Source organism: Hyaena hyaena, unplaced genomic scaffold (assembly GCF_003009895.1).
Source record: "Hyaena hyaena isolate Hyena2069 unplaced genomic scaffold, ASM300989v1 scaffold_2639, whole genome shotgun sequence".
In the NCBI taxonomy this organism is placed as follows: domain Eukaryota; kingdom Metazoa; phylum Chordata; class Mammalia; order Carnivora; family Hyaenidae; genus Hyaena; species Hyaena hyaena.
Genome location: NW_024083226.1, coordinates 1 through 6,992, shown reverse-complemented (window position 1 = coordinate 6,992; position 6,992 = coordinate 1). Strand labels below are relative to the sequence as shown.

The following is a 6,992-nucleotide window of genomic DNA, read 5'->3' as shown; positions in this document are numbered from 1 at the left end:
TTAGTCGGTTAAGCGTCCGACTTTCGCTTAGGTCATGATCTCGCGGTTCGTGGGTTCGAGCCCCGCGTCGGGCTATGTGCTGACTGCCAGCTCAGAGCCTGGAGCCTGTTTCAGTCTGTGACTCCCTCTCTCTCTGACCCTCCCCTGTTCACGCTGTCTCTCTCTCTCTCCTAGAAATAAATAAAAATATTTAAAAAAAAAATTAAATCCAAGAAAGAGAACAATGTTTGAATTTGTTGTTTACCACTGATACAATTCCCAACAAAAAAGCTAGTTGTCTGTTACATAATAACTCAGATTCTAGAAAAGGAAGGAAGGAAGGAAGGAAGGAAGGAAGGAAGGAAGGAAGGAAGGAAGGAAGGAAGGAAGGAAGGAAGGAAGAAGGAAAGAATGAAATAAGGAAAGAAGGAAAGAAAGAGAGAAAGAAAGGGAGAGAGAATGATGGAGAGGAACAAAGAAAGGTGATAGATAAATAGATAGACAGAGGCTAAATATATTTGAAGACTCTAGCAGCCTAAAATTTGTCATATTTCTTTGTTCCAGGACTTCTCAAAGTCTTTAATATATTCTCCCACACTGTGAATATCCAAGAGGTGTAAAATCTGTAGCATTTCTGAGCCTCCATAACTCATCACAATAAAAACTGGGAAGTATTTTCTTACCTATGACCTTGGGCAGGTTGCTTACCGTATCTACCTCTTCATATTTTAAAACCTAACCACTTGATTTTTGACAAATAAGGTAAGATACTATAAATAAGTGCTTATTTATGGTAAGCACAATAGAACTACAAAGTAGTAGTAGTAGTAGTAGTAGTAGTAGTAGTAGTAGTATGAATGTGGCAAAGTACTGTGTATCATGTGGAAATGAGCAAGACATGGTTCCTATCCTGAACCAGTAGACCCAAAATGAATGAGTTTCAGAGATGGTAGTGGATGGAAAGAAGCAGTTTTGGGGAAAGTTATATTAAATTCTTTGAACACTGACAGACTTATTTAAAAAGAATATAGAAAGGTGAGGTGCCTAAGTGGCTCAATCGGTTAAGCATCCAACTTTGGTTTGGGTCATGATATCACAGTTAGTGAGATCGAGCCCCACTTTGGGCTCTGCACTGACAGAGAGGAGCCTGCTTGGGATACTCTCTCTCCCTGTCTCTCTGTCCCTGCCCACTCACACATGCTCACTCTCCCAAAATAAATAAACATGAAAAGAACAAATGATGTTGAGAACACTGGAGAGCTACATGCAAATAAATGTCACTGGACCACTTTCTTTTATCACACTTGAAAAATTGCTGGTTCTAAGAATGGGAACAGCTTGGGGATTTTCCTCCCTGAGAATCTAAGAAAGCTCAGATTAAGTGAAATTTGTAAGCATTTACATTGAAAAGAAATAATTATCAGCCTTTTCCACTAGATGATCATAAAGCAGAGGAAAAGTCCTCTTTCACTGGGATTAGCTCTCCTGGCCTCCATCCTGCCTCTATCGCCAACCTGCTCAGAAGACTAAGACAGGTCACTCCCCGTCTCGGGGTCTCAATTGCTTTATGGGCAATGAGGATGCAACATCAGAAAAACCCTGGCACACAGTTGGCTGGAATATTTGAGGCTCTCCCTCAGTGCTACTCCACTGTAGATTCTGTTGTGTTCTAGTCTGACCTTTTCAGATCTAAGAGCTACGGACGTGCCTAACCTACTGTCTCTTACAGCCAGGTTTCTCTAACACACACACTCTCCTTTTTGTAACAGAGACTTGACCACACACTAGATGCCTGAGACTCTTCTCAAGAAAGCCTGATGTGCTGCTTTTGTACTTTGCTGATGACACAAGGGATATCACATGGAAAAAGCCAATTGGTCCTCCCCTGTGGTGGGGTTCATTCTCCTGGGACTCTCTGCCCACACAAGGCTGGAGAGGACATTCTTTGTGCTCATCTTGTTGATGTACCTGGTGATCCTGCTATCCTGCTGGGCAATGGGGTCCTCATCCTGGTGACCATCCTTGACTCCCGCCTGCACACGCCCATGTACTTCTTCCTGGGGAAAGCGCTGGATGGCTTTCTCACTTCCAGGAAAACCATCTTCCCTGGCTGTGCCATGCAGATGCTCCTCTCCTTTGCTATGGGAGCCACAGAGCGTGTGCTCCTGGGCATGATGGCATTTGATCACTATTGGTTTCTGTAACCCCCTGAGACACCCTGTGATCCTGAGCAAGGCTGTCTACATGCCCTTGGCCGCCAGCTCCTGGGCAGCTGGAAGTTCTGCCTTCATGGTTCAAACATCCATTGCAGTGAGACTTCCTTTCTATGGGTACAACGTCATCAGCCACTTTACCTGTGAGATCCTAGGTGTCCTGAAGTTGGCCTGTGCTGACATAATCATCAATGTGATCAGCATGGGTGTGACCAATATGATCTTCCTGGGGGTCCCAGTTCTCTTCATTTTTGTCTCCTATACCTCATCCTCACCACTATCCTGAGGATCCCCTCAGCTGAGGGGAGGAAAAAGGCCTTCTCCACCTGCTCTGCCCACCTCACATTTATGGTCATCTTCTATGGGACTACCGTTTTCATGTATGGGAAGCCCAAATCCAAAGGCCCCCTGGGGGCAGACAAAGAACCTATCATACAAGCTCATATCCCTCTTATGTGGGGTTGTGACCCTCATGCTCAACCCCATCATCTACAGCCTCAGAAACAAGGATGTGAAGACCGTTGTGAGGAACTTGGTGAGTCAGAAATGCTTCACCCAGTGACGTCTGGAGGACAAATGTTCCTGTAGTTCTGTGCTCTTGGCTGCCTGCGCCCATGAATCTCAGAAGAATATGTCCCCCCAAGGATGATAAATGTGAAGAATGATTGCCAGAAAACAGAATTACATACACAATGGAGAACTTGGGCTATTACTGGACCCAAGTTCAAAAACAATAAAATCTAAAACCTGATGGGGTGGGACTTGAAGGGTCGGAAGTGGGTGCTGCTGAAAACACAAATGAGTTTGCTGGTTCCCTTTTGGGTGTGTCAGAATTCATCCTTGTGAGCAGCTTGCCCATTTGTTTTGGAAAAAACCGTTTAGTGTACCTTTGAGTTACATAAATGTCCAAGATCCTTCTCTGAAGGGATCCAAGGAAGACTGTGGGGCAAAACTTCATGGCAGAATAGTATAAAAAACTGTCAGCATTAGAGATAAAATGGCACATCTTTCGATTTTGTTTTTCTTAGTGGCAGGATTGAGACTAGAGATGAGCGTGAACTTGGCTCTTTCCTTTCCCTGAGACTCAGAGGAATTGGGATCATGTGGATTCCATGTAGCATATTTCCAATGAGGGCAAGTAAACTGGATCCTGCAAATGCATGTGGAAGTTCTTAGCCCAGGAGCACTCATAGCTGGTATCTGGTTTTAAGCTTCATTTCTCTGCCCTCAGTAAGTCTTATATATTTAAGCACACAGTCTGTCCCTACAGTCCAGAGAGTTAGAAGATGGACATATCAGGGAGAGCAGAGCAGGGGCACCACGTGACCAGCGGAGAAGGAGCAAGGTGGCTGCCTGAGGAGAGGAATGATAAAACTGAAAGGCAGAACCAGTTCAGCGTGCACTTGACAAGGGGTCCAAGGTGTAATGTGTGAGGATCTCAATGACTAGAGACACAAAAAGGGGCAAAGCTACTAAAAGTGAGTGAACTTTTAATGTCTCTTTTTGCCTCAGGTACCTGGAGGTCTCTTTTTCTCCCTGAGAATCAAGATTTTCTAACTAAAACAATGCTCCCTGCTTGTCTTGCTTGAGAGTCCTGGGCATCTCCTGTCTGGGATGTGGCCAGCCACCCTCTTCGTCCCCACAGTGCTCTTCTGCTGACACTGGGCAGAAACGTGGACACCTGTCACTGCCTATGTGGGCCCTTAGCCTCTCTGTCTGCTCCTGTCTTACCATTTCAAACCTGGTATTATCTGTCTCATTCTGGTGTGAGTTTGGCTTTCTCCATGGGCACAGAGCACTTTTATGTTCTTCTTCGCTCACTACAGAGAGGATGACATCAACTTGGGATCAATTCCAAACTTTGTAAGTTAAGAATTGACCTAAAAGTGAAACATCCTTGTAAAGTAAATGTCCTTTTCAATATCACTAGTTTTGACTTAGAGAACTGTAACTAGTTTCCGCCCAGATTTTTTTTTTATAGGTCTCTACAGGACTACTTCAGCGGCCCAAAGTGCTGCCATCAGAGAGCCTTCAGCTGGCAGTCTTCTTCAGGAACTAGCTAAAGAGTGCTCTTAGCTGAGGACAAACTCACATAAGGTCATGCCCCCTTCTTCAGGGCAGCCCACGTCAGATGATTGACTGAGGAAGAGATAGAAGTGTCTTGCCCCCACTCAAGATAACTCTGAAGGGTGACCCTACTTCCAGAGTTCCCCACAGGGTTGACTGAGGCCTTTGTTGAGACTACATCACAGGCCAACTCCTCCTTCCCCCCAGTCCTGCTTTCTATCCATCCTTCCACCAGTGTTGATCCCAAGAGCACACCCTAATAAACATTATGCCCTCATTCTCCATACCAGCGTCTGTTTCCTGCAAACCCAAACCGTGACATCATGCAAACCCCATTGCTCATGTAATACATATGTTCTCTTTTCAGAATCCATGGAACCTCTGGCAGTCCTTACAAAAACCACATAGAACAGTTGTGATATGGGAAACAAAGGCAGAGAGAAATGTAGACAAAATTAAATTTTCCTATACAGCTTATGGCCCCTTGACAAGTCCTTAAAACAGAGTGACCTTCCTCAAGGAGCTCGGCTGCCTCGATGTTGACACTCTGCCAAGAGGGACAAAAGGCAATCTTAGCCCAACCTCTCAGGATCCCATGAGGCTTCTTTGGCATATGAAAATCCCTTTGGAAATTTCCTTTCTTTCTACTCCCCCCCAAGGTATATGTTGGCAATCATTCTCCAAACATATGGCCCACTGATACACATCTAAAGGGTCTCATGACTAAGGTTTTACTAACAACAAACAGCTAGCCCCTCAAGGCCTGGAAACTTTGCTGCCAAATTCCTTAGAGACTTATGCTATCCCTAACCCCCTCCCAACTTGAAGTTGTATAATCAGTCACCCATCACTTCCCCAGTGCAGCTCTTTCTGCCCATGGGGTCCTGGGTGGCTCAGTCGGTTAAGTGTCCGACTTCAGCTCAGGTCATGATCTCATGGTTTGTGAGTTCGAGCCCTGCATCGGGCTCTGTGCTGACAGCTAGCTCGGAGCCTGGATCCTACTTCGGATCTGTGTCTCCCTCTCTCCCTGGCTTTTTCCCTGCTCACGCGGTCTCTCTCTCTCTAAAATAAATTAAAAATTAAAAAAAAAAAAAAGATTAGAGAGTTCCTTTCTCTTTCATTTTATGGAAAATTTTAAATCTATAGGAAAGTAGAGAAGTTAATAAAATGAATCTTTATGTATTCATATCTAGTGTATAAGTGATCCATTCATGACCAATCTTGTTCATCTATACCCCCATGGATTATTTCTCCCTCTCGAATTATTTTGAAACAAATCAGAGATATCTATAGCATGTCATCCTTAAATATTTCTGTATTTTCCTCTAAAAATGACTAATCCTCTTGTAAAATATAAATTAGCATTATCATACCTGACACTCAACAGGAATGCCCTGATATCATCAATTACCTAGCATTTTATAGTTCTATAAACACTGCAATTATTTCAATGTGTGTGTATAAACTAAAATCCAAATAAGACTACATATTATGATTAGTTTGTTTTCCTCTTTGGTTCCCTTCTCCTCTCTCCCATGCCCCTCTTGCTTCCCCCTTCTCTTCTCCCCTCCTTAATTTCCTCTTAATTTGCTAGAGCCAGCACCCAGTACTCAGAAACATTTTACTTACTAGACCACTGGTTTATTATGAAAGGATATAGTTCCAGAAGAGCCAGATGGAAGAGATGCATAGGGCAAGATATGGGAAAGGGGGCAGAGCCTCCGTGTCCTCTCCATTCTCCCCCATTCTCAACCCAGAAGTTCTCTGAACCTCAACCTTTCAGGGTTTTTTGGAGGATTCATTACATAGACAATGTATATGGGAAAGAATGAGAAGATAGTACATGGGAGGAGATAACCTTAATCACTGAGGTTAAGCAAAACTTCTGTAGAAAATATAGATATTAATTTTATATACATCAAAATACTTTATATTTACACATATTTTCTCTTTCCACTAAAAGACCTAGGAGCCATGAGAAACTCAATAGCACCCTTGGCACTCAGATTGGGGTTCGAAATATCACTCTCCACTAAAAGAAATAAGAGCTCCTGAAACAAAATGACTATGGAGCTGATATCCAAAGTATGGAGAGGGCTTAAAGTTGTTAGAAGCAGTTAGTTAGGTTCTTAAGCATTTATTTTTTTTTTAATGTTTATTTTTAAGAGAGAGAGAGTGCAAGCACAAGAGTAGGGGTGTACAAGAGGGAGAGGGAGACAGAGGATCCAAAGTGGGCTCTGTGCTGACAGCAGAAAGCCTGATGCGTGGCTCAAAATCACAAACGGTGAGATCATGACCTGAGATAAAGTTGGATGCTTAACCCACCGAGCCACCCAGGCGTGCTGACACAGTTAGGTTCTAACAGGATGCCTGGAAGCCAGCAAAGAGGAAGTCATGGCTAAAGACAGTCAGAGCCTGTCCTGGCAGCACACCAAAACAAAGCCATAAGAAACCCAATCACGTGCTCGCTTCGGCAGCACATATACTAAAATTGGAACGATACAGAGAAGATTAGCATGGCCCCTGCGCAAGGATGACACGCAAATTCGTGAAGCGTTCCATATAAATTTTTCAAATGACATATCAGTTAAAGGGTTAATATCCAGAATCTATAAGGAACTCACCAAACTACACGCCCGAAAAACAAACAACCCACTGAAGAAATGGGCAGAAGACATGAACAGACACTTCTCCAAAGAGGACATCCAGATGGCCAACAGACACATGAAACGA

The 6,992-nt window shown here is 43.7% G+C and overlaps 1 non-coding gene and 1 pseudogene across 1 annotated transcript; both read left to right on the top strand.

Moving 5' to 3' along the window:
* The first annotated feature begins 1,839 nt into the window (after positions 1-1,839).
* LOC120227621 lies at positions 1,840-2,754 on the top strand (annotated as a pseudogene).
* Positions 2,755-6,720: 3,966 nt separating this feature from the next.
* Positions 6,721-6,827, top strand: LOC120227622. The gene has a single exon (XR_005527295.1). It is a non-coding gene; the product is annotated as a U6 spliceosomal RNA (small nuclear RNA).
* Positions 6,828-6,992: the final 165 nt, after the last annotated feature.